General features: G+C 37.7%; 1 protein-coding gene across 2 annotated transcripts in view; it reads left to right on the top strand.

Annotated features, from left to right (window-relative positions):
* The window catches only part of LOC122809380 (basal cell adhesion molecule-like), a 388,726-nt gene that overhangs the window by 237,298 nt on the left and 138,878 nt on the right, over nt 1-12,550 (top strand). The gene's annotated exons all lie outside the window — the stretch shown is intronic.

Raw genomic sequence — 12,550 nt, 5'->3', positions numbered from 1 at the left:
AAAAAAAAAAACGTTCCCGATTTTGAATCTTAATTTCCTTTGTCCACAACTCTTGAGCCAATAAGTTGAGATTTAAAAATGTGCTAAATACAAACAATTAAGTCTGGAGTATTAATGTGTTTATAACTTTGCTTCAGATCCTCCCAAGTCCTTGCTGTTGCTGTTTCATCGGCAAGTACTGTTATTGCAATATGGCTATGGCAACAGTAAACGAGCCTTACATTGTCTGTTGTGGGGATAGCTACTGGCTGATTTGTAGTGACACAGTTAAACTTTTACAGCCTTTTAGCTATACATCTGCCAATGTTTTCAATGACCTACATTAAAATAACACAAAACAGTGGACCCAGTTACTGGAAAAAAAATTGAGAGTTGTAGTTTTAGGACTCTAAATGAAATGCAAGACAAGTGCTTGGTATTTATTTTCTTAAAGTCTTTTGTTTTCTTTTGCTTTATACAAGTTGACTTTTTATAGTGTATTGAATGGGATCCATAGCCATTTATTCTGTAGTACATTTTCGTTTATTTTACCGTTTTTGTCTCTTTTTATTTGACTCACATTTTACATAGTGTATGTGCTTTTAATCTGTTAATTCTTTAACTGTGTGCCAACAGTTCTACTTGCTTTCCCACATCCACAGCATTTGACAAGATCAGGTCTGTTCTCTTAGTAGCCTTCCCCTTCTATCATTGTTTCTTGTAACAGAAACAAGTATTGATTTTATTACTGAATCATTCAGCTCTCCAAATGCACAGTCTTTAGCTTTATTCTCCAGTGCACTAATAGACTCTGTAGGGTTGTGTGTCCCTTTGTGAAGGTAAATGGTGAATCCAATTCAGGTTTCTCTAGGCCTGCAATTCCTAAATGTCCCACTTATTGCCGTTTTACCTTTTTCCTTCAGTAAAAAGGTATTCAATGTCTTCAAGAGTTCTTTCCCACTAACTTTCAGGAATGTGGCACAGATCTTTTCAGGCTTCTTGTCTAATCCATTCACGTTGAGGAATAAATCACATTTCTGAAATCAGCCCTTCAAGTTTTTTTGCTAAATTTATCTGAAATGAGAGCATTTTTGGTGGTTGTCGATGCTGCACTTTACTACTTCCATGCATCTTCTAGAACTTCTTCAACAGAAGCGTTTTTGTATTGCTGCTGGAACAGCTATTTTTGTATCTTTTTGTGTTCATCATAGTATTCGCTGTTTCAGTCTTCAGTTCTGGGATTCCTGCATGCAGGAGCTTGATGGTTGGCCTGACTTTCAGTGCTGTACCTTTCCCTTCCTGGCTTCAGCTTTCTTCCTCCCACTCGGATGTCGGGCTGTTGGTGGTGTAAGGGGTATTGGCCAATGCTATCCGCAGACTTGTCTTGTTGCAGTTAGCATGTGGTACTCAACGTTGTCAGTCTGGCTTGTTGGCCTACTTCCAGATTCATTCAAAACTACCCACAGTGGAATTTTTTGCTTGTTTTTATTGTTGTATTTTGCTAGATATCTAATGATGTGAATGGGTTTTCTGGTAAAGCAATAGGAAAGGTTAATCAAAGTGTGAAAAACTAATTCCACACAACTGTGTTGTGTGTATTCCCTAACACCAGATTGCAGTGTGAACAGTTGCTTACACAGTACCAAAATCATCATGAGTACAATCCATTTCAGGGTTATATCTCTCAGGGTATACCTGCAACAAAAGAAGGCATGTGCCTGTCTGTTTCCATCATTTCATTAGCCAAGAACTCTGCAAACCTCTTCACATAACTTAAGCACTTGGAAATACATCCCAAGAAGAAGAGAAGGGAAGGGAAACTGATGTTATTCCTTCTGAGTCTGGGTTTTCCTATTTCTGATGAGATTGGCAGTGGTGAGGCACATTCACAGGGCCTATCCTTTTTTTTTTTTTTTTTTTTTGGTTGAGACCTCTGGCACAACACCTTGCAGACTACTGTGTTGGTCATTTTGGGCACATCCTTCTGGACTGAAATTGTTCTGCTGTCAGAGGTTTCTCTTTTATGTGAAACCCAATACCATAGTAAAAGGGGGTTTTCTTACCATAAAAGGTTTTTTCCAAGAAAACCTATCCACCCACGTGGGTCCAGGGGTTCCGTTTAAAAAAAGGTTCAAACAAAAACATATGAGTTACATCATAAGGTTTTCTTAAAACCCCAAAACCCCAGAAAAAAGCCTTTCTGTTTCCAATTCATGGGGAAAATCCAAACTCTCACAAAAAATTGGGAATTGAAATTTTTTCAAGAAGAGGGGGAAGAACCTGTTTCCTCTGGTTGGAATTCAAAAAATTTAAATGTGGGAAAATTTTTCCAGAAAAATTTTTTTTTTTTTCTCCACAACAGGACCTTATTTGGGGAACCCTTTCCCGATAAAATTTCCCGGGGGCAAAGGTCTTAAAGGTGGGGAAGGGGTTTTTTTCCTTCAAGGAGAGGTGTTTTTTTCCCAAAATCTTCAAAGTTTTTTAAACCACCTGAAGGGCCAACCATTTTTAGGTCAGTTTTCCCCTTTTAAAAAAATTTTCCCAAAAAATGTCCCTGTTTCCATCGGGAAAAATTTCTCCCACCAAACCCATTCCAAGTATAGTTTTTTAGTTTTAAATAGGGGAAAAAAAACTTAACACAGAGTTTTTTTTTTCGAATCTGTAGATCTTAAGAAGGGAAAAGGGATAGAGGGCGCCTGAAAAAAGATTTTAATCCCCCTGTTTTATGGCAAAACTCTAGTTTTGACGAACAGACACAGTTTTAACACCCATGGGAACTCCCGAAGTTTATGCAAAACCTTAATTTTAGTCAGGATTTTTCCCTCCAGCTAAAATTTTTTTTTAAAAATGGAAAAACCCCCTATAATCTATCGGGCCACATTTTAAAAATACAGTTTCCCCCCCAAAAAGAGAAAAGGCCCCCCCCAAAAGGGAAAACCCCGGAAAAAAGAACAACAAAAATAAAGTAAAATTAAAGTAATTTGGAAAAATTTAATGGGGGCCCCCCAAAAAGCATCAAATTGGCCCCTAAACCCTGTCCCACCCCTATCTAAAAAAATGGGGCAGGACGGGAAAAAACCCGGAAAAAGGCCCTTCTGAGAAAAGCTCAGAAAAAGTTGGAGCAGACAAAATTCGGGGTTTTCCTGAATGAAGACTTTTTCTGCCATCCTTGAAAATTTTTAAACAAAAATGCTAATGGAAAAAAAAAATAAAAATCGGGGAAGTTTTTAAAGGGAAGGGGCCCAATTCTGGTTTTAAATAAAAAGTTTGAAATTTAAAACTTCTTTTAACAAAGGCCAGGGAAAGGAACCATTTAATTGCATTAAGGGGTCCCCAAAAGGGTAAAATTCAAAAAAACCCATTTTAAATTTAAACCCTTTTTAAAAATTTTTGGTTTTTCTGGGCCCCTTTTTTTCCCAAAATCTTCTCTATAAAAAAGGGGTATTTTCTGCCTTAAAATTTTACCGAAAAAAGTTCAAAATTGAGATTTTGAAAAGTTCGGGAAACAGTTTTTTTTTGGGCAGTTTTTGTCCTCAAAAAAAATCTGCCCCGGGGAAAAATATTTTCAAGGCATTAGGGACAAAAAGAAAGATTTCCCCCAAAAAATTTTTTGTCCTAGAAAGGGTGGGCCCCAAATCGGGGGTCAGGTTTTCCTGTTTCCCCATAAATCTAAAAAAAAAGGGTCCAAACTTTTTTTTGGGACCCCTTTTCCTTGAAAAAAAAGGTTTAAAAGAAAGTAATTCAGCCGGGATTTTTAAAAAATTTATAACATCCCTCCCGCCCAAATCAATGTGGATTTTTGGGGCCACTATTGCAAAAAAACGGGGAAGATTTTTTAAAAAGAATAAACAGATCAAAAGGGGCCCTGAATTTTTTGGGAAAAAAAATAAGATTGATTAAAAAAAAGGGGGGGTCCCATTTTGCCCCCTTTGCAAGGAAGTCCCCCGGGGAGGAATGTGAGTAGGCACAGCCCATAGAGACCTTTTTCCTAGGAAAGTTTCCGGCTCAGTTTTCAGTTAAAAAGGTATGAACGGTGTGTTTCTAACTTGTGGTTCCAGAAGACCTTTTTTTGAGAAAATGGAAAAAGAATTTTGTTGGACCACCCCGGGGGCCGAAAAGAGTTCCCCAACCCGGACTAATGTTCTCCTTTCCCTCAAGTTTTCCCTAAATTGAAAAGAAAAAGAAAAATTGAAAAAGTATGTAAATTTTCCCGGCAAATTCTTTTCCCAAAGCACAACAAAACTAAAGTTCCTAGTCTGGACCCAACTAAAAGGGGTTTGCTACCACGGAGTCTTTCTGCCTTTGGTTGAAAGGGGCACCCTTTTAGGCATATTTTTCAGGGACAAAATAGGAGGACTAAAAAAAACCAAAAGGAAATTTTCAAAGTTGAAAGATTTTGGGGGTTTTATGATAGGACAAAATTTCTGATTGTCCGGTTCCAAAGTTTCCCTTTTAAAAAAAGGATCCGGATTTGAAGGGCATTTCAGCCTATTGACCTCTCAACCCAATTATATTTGTTCCACAAAAAGGTGGAACTATTTTTGGGGACCAGGATTTGAACCCCAAAGTTTTGCTAACTTTTAACGAACATTATTTTTCCTTTTCCGAGTTTAAAAAAGGGGTCAGGCAATTTTTTTTTTTTTTTTTTTTTATGAGAAGGTCTTTTGCCCTACCATGCAATGGCGGTTGGTTTTAAGAAGACTTTTTTAGATATTTTCAGCAGCCAATTTTTTTTACCTTTTCCAAGGGGGTTATCCGGGGAAAAAAATGAATTTTCCCTTTTTTGCAAAAAGGAAAAAAAATCTTTTTCCCTGGTAAGTGAAAAAACTTTACAAAGGGGTCTTGAAAAAAGGTGAAAATTTAGCTTTTTAACCCCTTAAACTTATTCGGGACGCAAAAGGAAGGAAAACTTAATTGAAGACACAAACTGATTTTATAAATCTTGACAAACCCAGCTTATTACCAGAAATGCCAAAATTCATTGTAAAAGTTAGGTAATCTTTTCCTTTTAAATGAGGGTTATTGAAACCTACCTGCGTGTGGTTTTTACTTCAACTAAATTAAAAAAAAAAGGTGGGCTAATTCCGTTTAAAATTTTTTGTGCAAAAAGTTGGGTAAAACCGGGAAAAAAAATTATTTCGATAATTTTTTTTAAAGGAGACCTTTTTTTCCCCCATTTTTGGAGGTAAGCCCAACATTTTAAAAGTTTTTCCCTTTTGTTCTTTTTTTTGGTTTTTGTTCCCTAGTCCCTTCAAAAGGGGGATTTTTAATTTTGAACCCACAAAAGGGGGTTTGATAAATTGTTTAACAAGTGGTTTTTTCCCCGGGGTTTTAAAGGTTTTCACTTTGGAGTCAGAGGATTTTTTATCATGGATTTTATAATTTTGTCTACCTTTCGTTGGAGTTTTGTTTTACCTAATAAAAACAGTAAGAAAACAGAGGCAGAAGAAATTTTTTCCCCCTTTGCTAGACCCCTAACAGCAAACCAAGTTCGGGGACCTTTTTTTTTAAATTTTTGAAACTGCCCCCCAATTCAAAAAAAAATTCCAACTTAATTACTTTGGGGGAAAAAAACCCCCCCCCTTTAAAACCCGTGTTAGATTCTTTTGGAAGAAACCTTGTTTTAAAAACTTGCAAAAAAGGGTTTGGGTTATTTTTTTGTTTTTTTTTAAAATAAGAGATATTAAAAGCCTAAAATTTTGGGACAGAATGTTTATGGCAACTTTATTTAATTTTTAACTTTTAAAAAAATTAAAAAAAATTTTTTTTTCTAAATTTTAAAAATCCGGGCCCCACAAAAAAAAACAAAGGGCAAAAAAATTTCAAAAGGGTTTTTGGGAAAATCCTGCAACCCCAAAATGTTGAAAAAAATTAACATGAAAAGTTTAAAAACCCCATAATTAAAACCTAAAATTGGGGGGAAAAGAAAAACAAACCCCCTTTTTTGGTAAAACCCAACCCGGGTTTCTTCCAGGATGAAATCCTCTGCTAAACAAAAAATTAAAGCGTTTGGTTTAACCCTGTAACTTTTTTTTCCATTTGGGGGTTACTGAATTTTTTAAGGGTTTTTTATGCAGCCAAATTAGAAAGTGATGCTTTTTAAGAAAAAGTACTACAAAAATTTTTTGAATTGGGGGCATTTTTCACCCAAACAACCCCACAAAAAAATATTAAAATTTTTAGATGCCGGGAAAACAAAAAATGAATGAAAAAAATTTAATAAAGCGAGAAAAAATGAACAGATTCCGCCAAAGGTTGTAGGGCCAAAAAATTTTTTTAAAAACTAAAAAAAATTTTGGGTCAGAGAAAAAAAATAATTACTAAAGAAATTTTCTCTAAATTTTTATTTGGGTAACCCCCATTGTTTTTGGTAATATCAAAATTTTTTAAAAGAAGGCCATTGGATTTTTAAAAACCCTTTTAAAGGAAAATTTTAATAAAGGGGGAAAGGTTTTATTTGAAGTTTTCCCCCTTTAATTAAAAAATTTTTAGGGGGATTTTAATTTTAACCTGCGTAAAAGAAAAAAGAGGGTCAACCATATATTATTTTGGGAAAAAATTAACTTTTTCATTTCTTGCCTTTCGGGAAAAGGTTAAAAATTGCAATTTTAATTTTGATTTCAGTAAAGGGGGAAATTACATTTGGTCAAAATTTCCTTAGTTTTGATTTTTAATAGGAACACCTTTGGGTTTTAAAAAAAAAAGCCCCACTTACGGGTAAAAGGAATTGGAAAGGGTTTACCTTTTCCCTTGAGAGAAAAAGATTGGTTGATTTGCATGATGTTTTCTCAATGATAAGGGGGAATTGTTTTTTTTTTAAAAAGTTTTTTGTTAAAAGTAAAATTTTTTTTTTGCCCATTTATCCAGTACTGTTAAGGGATTAAATAAAAGTTTTAAAAACATTTTATACTTTGGCAGAGTTGACTTACTGAAATAAAGGGGGAAAAAAATTTGTTTTTATTTTCATTTTAGTCTACTTTGGGTTTTTGGATAGCCCCAGTGGCCTGATTCAAAGTTTTGGGGTTCGGGCATTTGGGGTTTTTTGGACGCATGTGGGGTATAAAGCAGAGCCATCCCATTAAAGTTTTTCCCCCGGGGAACGGCAGTTCGGGCCCTTTTTTGTTTTTAATTTTAAAAATGTAAGGGGAAAAATTTTTCTTCTCAAAAAGAGAAAATTTAAAAGTATTTCTTTAAAAAAATCCTTAAAATTTTCATTTTTATTCCTTCCTACCCCTGCCAAGACTGTGGGTTTTTGTTATTTAAAACAAAATTCGATTGGACATTTTATTCTAAATAAGGTTAAACCAGAATTTTTTGGTCCCCCGATACACTTTTTAAAAAAAAGAAAAAGCAAGCGGCCATGGGCCAAAGCTGGCTTCTCCTCCCGTGCCGCGGTATCGGGAAAATTTGCAGCCCCCCCTATTCAGTTCGGGCCTCACTACCCCATTCAAGTGGTTGCCGAATTTTAATTAACCCGGAGTCTCCCCGTGGGTCCGGGGCCCTTCGGCCCGCCATGTTTTAGGCCATATTGATTTAAAACCCATCCTTTTCCTTCTTCGGAAAAAAATCCCCCGCTGACCCAGACTGCGGGTCGGTTTGCCTAAAAACAAATTGAATGGTAAATTATTTTTTAATGGGAACCAATTTCAAGAGCCTGGTAAGCTTTGATATTTTCCCGGTTTAAATTTCGTCAAAATTTACCCACTCCTATGAATTTATCGGGGTTTACCCGTTCCCCAGGGGTTTTTTCTTTGGAAAACCTTCAATTGGGGAGTTTTACTGGGAAACCAGGTTATCGATTCTAAAAGACGGGATTTCTCTCCTGCCCCCGGGCCCTTTGCACCCCCGTCTGGTTTTAGGCCTTTGAACTGCTTCCCCTGCTTTTCCCCCTGCCCCCAAAAACCGAAATTTTCGGGGCCTGTTTCCCAATTTTTTTAAAAAACCTTTTGGCCTAACCATTTAAGGGGGCCCCGGGGGCTTAATATAGAAAAACCTCCCTCTAAGAGACCGGCCCCTTAGATTAAAAGGTTAATTCTGCAACCTTCCATGGGGTTTAAAGCCTTTCTTGAAAGACCGGCATATTAGGAGCTTAAACAAAAAAGATTTTACCCTGATTCTAAAAAAGGGTTTAAAGGGATTTAATCTTCCAACATTTAAAAACATTTTTAAAGTGGTTTTGTTACAAAGGGCTTTGACTGCGGGGCTGTTTTAAAACTTTTGGAAGGGGCAATTTTCCGTCTGTTAAACAAATTCTTTCCCCTTTTCAGGACCGCCTTTTGGGAAAAAAAAGAAAAGTTTTAAAAAGGGGGGAAAAAAAAAATTACCTGAAAGACCCCTTTAGAAGTGGTTGGGCCCTAAAAGGCCTTTTCCCTGCCTCTTGGCCCTTTTAGTCCCCCAAAACCGGGAAAAAAGGCTTCATCCCGGGGACGCGGATAAAAGGGGGATTAAATGGGGGTAAAAGCCCCCCCCTTTTAAAATGTTCTCTTTTTAAAAAAATTCCAACACCCAACGACCCCGGGGAAAGGTCGCAGCAAAAATGGGAACTCCCCCCAGGAAAATTTTTAAAATTTTTCCCCAAAAACTTTACTTAACCCCCCTTGGAACCCCCCCCAAACTGGGAACCAAAACAATTTTTCAAAAGGTACAGATTCCAAAAAAAAAAAGGGTTTTTCCCAAAGATTTTCCTGGACCCAAAAAGCAATCTTTCCTATCCGGCCCTTTTACCAAAAGGGAAAAAATTAAAAATCAACTTTCACCAGGCCCCATGTAAAAAAAATGCCGGGTTAACACTGGATTTAAAAAGCCTACCTCCCCCCAAATCAAATTTGCAAAAATCCTGTTCAAACGGTAAAGAACTTCCTGCACTCCCTTTGGATCCCCCCAAATTTCCCAAAAGGGCCAGCTCCAGCATTCATTTTCGGAAAAGTTTTATCCCTCCGGAGCAATTCACAAAAGCCAGGCATCTTTTGAACAGGATTTTCAAATTAAACTTGCTGGGGTCCCAAAAACAAAAAAAACTTTTCCCCCTGAAAAAATTTTTTTGGGGAAAGTTGCAACTTCCCGGGCCCTACCCAAAAACAAATTCTTTACAATTATTCAAACAATAAAAAAACCCTGCTTCTCAAGGAAAATAAATTGGGGGCTCCTTCCATTCAAATTCCTTTGCGGGGGTTTTAAAAACCTTGGGTCCTTTCTCGGATCAAAACAATTTTCAATTTTTTTAAAAATTCCTTTGGGGGGCAACCGACCAAAACGGGGGCTCCATTCATTCCCCCCCTGCCAAAACCCTCCAGCCAAAACACGGGGGGCTACCTCAAACTTCAAAAAAACCCAATCAAAGCCCTGCATTTAAAAAGAAAGAGTGTCGGGCCCTTGAACCTTCAAGGACCCATTTTCCCAGGAAATTAAGGGTAAAGAGGAAAACCCAGATTTTGGCCCCAAATTCCCCCCCAAACCCCCTTTTGTACCAATCATTCCTCAATTCCTGCCAAAAAAAACAAATCACTCAGCTAATGAAAAACTATCCCCCTGGAAACTAACCAAGATTTCCATGAAAAAAAGGGGGACCCAGAATGGGCCCCCCCCAGAATACCTTGGCTTCCCAAAAGGCCCCCCCCAAAACAATTGGGAAAGGGATCCTTTTCCCAGCTGGAAAAATTTCATTTTATTTTCCCCTTTTCCCTTTTTTCCTCTCAAAGAAAAAAAGGGACAAACCAAAGAATGATTGAAGAGGGGCCCCAACACTGGTACCCCTCTTGGGGTGTGTCACGCTGGCCACCTCAGACCCTACCCTGCTGTCTCAGCAGGAGAGCAGATTCTGCACCCCAGCTTAAAACCCCTGAACCTGGCAGCCGGGTAATTACCAATCTCTGTTACCCCCCCAGTAAAAAAGGGTTTTGGGTTTTTGGGGGAAGGAGGCCCAGTGCTAGAAAATCTTATGCTGAAAATGGAAAAGATTCTGTGCCTGGAACCAAACTCAAGGGAGGGGCCACACCCCCCAATTTCCCTTTTTAAAAAAAATTTTAAAGGGGCCCTTTTCCCTTTTCCTCCATCAAAATTCCCTCAGCCATTTCAGCTCATTACAACACAGAACCACCCCTCTTTTCTCACCACTGCTCAAGCAGTTCCTCAGGGGGCCAAAAAAAAAACCCCAGGAGACCCCAACCCACCCTGGGACCTTAATTTGTATTGAAAACTCACTCTTCCTCCTTTTGAGCCAGCTGCAACTGCAGAGTTAAAATTCCTTTTTTGGAAAACAGCTTCCTTTTAGCAATCATTAGCAAGAAGGGTATCTGAATTAAGGCCCTTATGGCAGTGGAGCCTTTCATCATCTTTTATGCGGGTGTCCCTCAGGACCAATCCTCTTTTATGCCCAAAGGGGGTATCCAGTGTGGCTCTTAATCAGTCCATTCATTTGCCAACCTTCTTTCTAATCCACAGAACAAAGGGGAATGGATCTGCACTCCTTAGATGTGCACAGACAACTTAGATTTTACTTGGACAGGACTAAACCTCAAAGGGAAAACTGAACAACTGCTGGGGGCATTTGCTGCAGGGCAGAGGGAAGGCTATTTCAAAGCAAACCATTTCTAAAGGATAGGCCATTGAACCTTAAACCCCTGGAAAAATCCCACAAAGTTCAACCAGGGCTGCATTTCTACAGCCCTTTTTAGAGGTGTCCCCACCAGAGACATCCAGAAGCTGCTACCTGGAGTTCTGTACAATTTTCCAAGCATTCCATTTGCCAAAATTTTTTTTAATCCAGAGCTTTTTTGCCACTGCAGTCTTGCAGGCCTTATAGCTGGTCCTAATGCTATCTAAATTCCTCCTCCCATCCTTAGCTTTGGGAATCTACCCAAATGTGATGCTGCAAAAGGAAACATGAAGAACATAGTACAGTTGTGTACACTTCCATAAAGTAGATGTTCGAGGGATTCACTGTTGCACTCCTCGTTACCCCCCCTCCAGCCCCTGACTTATTTTTTCATCATCTCCCCTGTATACTTAAAAGCTTTTTGTTTTTTTTTGTTGGAGGTATAACATTGTATGTGTTTTTGTGTGTGTGTGTGTGTGTGTGTGTGTGTGTGTGTGTGTGTGTGTGTGTGGTGTATAGAAATATTTATATATATATATATATATATATATATATATATATATATATATATATTTTATATATAATATAATTTAATTGCTTCCCATTAGGGGGCACCTGACATTTGGGGCAAGAAAACTTTAATTTTCGGCTGCATGTTTATACCCCTGACTACCTGACATCACGGAAGATGAGACAGCAACCGATGCAGAAACCCCAAAACTTTGATAATCAGGCCATTTTAGGGCTACTGTCAAAACCCAAATGTGATGACTGCAACAGTGAATACACTAACATCTACATTTATGGTAAAGGGAAACACTGTCTGATCCCTTTTGTCTGATTTTTTTGTGTGAAAAGGAGGAAGGACAGCATTGGTCATACCAGTAGTCTGACTTTTTGTTACTGACAGAGGAAGGGGATAGAATTTAAAAAGGGCCCGTGATGGCAATTAAAGTTAAAATTTTTTTTCCCCCATGAAAAAACTTTTGGTAGGGGTATGATCCGAAATTTTATGATTTTTTACGGCATTTTGTATTTTTTTCTAATAGAACTTTTTTAAACACTATTCTGCTCTATAGGAATGTCACTATGCAACAGAGCTTCTATTCAGCCAAGATGGATTTCTTTTCGGCATGTTTGCCCTAAAACCCGCTTTTTTTGGCAGTGCTTTATAAAGATGGTCAGTTTGGGACCTTCTACAACATTATCATGGGATGTAGTGCTTTTGGAAATCCTCCTACAGCATTTCACTGCTCAGACATTTTTTTGTACTTCCCCCCATTAGTAGTACTTTGCTTTTCCCTTTTGTTTTGTAGAATATTAAAAAAATACCAGTCTGATACTATTTTTTAATTTCATCATTTTTAACTGAATTATTCCCTTTGTGTTTTTTCGGGAAGAATTGATTAGTCAAAAAGAAGCAGGTGGAGGGGAAACAAACCATTTCCCTGATCAGGAAGGCCATTAAAGCCCGGTTATTCCTCTGTATGCCAAAATTCCTGTGTACTGTGTCTGAGGCATGCCATGGTCTGAAAACTTTGGTGTATGGGGTTTTTACTTAAAAAAGGGACAAAAATTAAAGTATAATAACAAATTGGGGGAATTTTTATGAATTAATACATCAGAAATTGTCAAATATTCTCAAAAAAAAACTTTTGAGAATACTAATTTATCTACTTACCATTTTTTTGGGCTTCCTGTTTACCACTTCAGTTGTTGTGGAAATATACAGGGGATATTTGTATAAGGATCAGAACTTTTTTTCTTTGTCTTTGGGGTTTTTGAAAGACAGACTTAACCTTCCATTTTGACCTTGAGAAAATTACAAGTTCATTCCTGGCTGATGTTAGACTAGTATAAAATACAGAGAGTACAAACTGACAAAAAAACAGACTGAACGGAAAAACCCCCCAGAAACAACATGTGAGGAACGGGAAACCTTTTTTACAAAAACTTTTTTAACACATAAAACCCCTA

The sequence above is a fragment of the Protopterus annectens genome, chromosome 8.part0 (assembly GCF_019279795.1).
Source record: "Protopterus annectens isolate FY-2018-M chromosome 8.part0, PAN1.0, whole genome shotgun sequence".
In the NCBI taxonomy this organism is placed as follows: domain Eukaryota; kingdom Metazoa; phylum Chordata; order Ceratodontiformes; family Protopteridae; genus Protopterus; species Protopterus annectens.
Note: the sequence above shows the minus strand (reverse complement) of the source record. Positions and strands in the feature narration are given on the sequence as shown.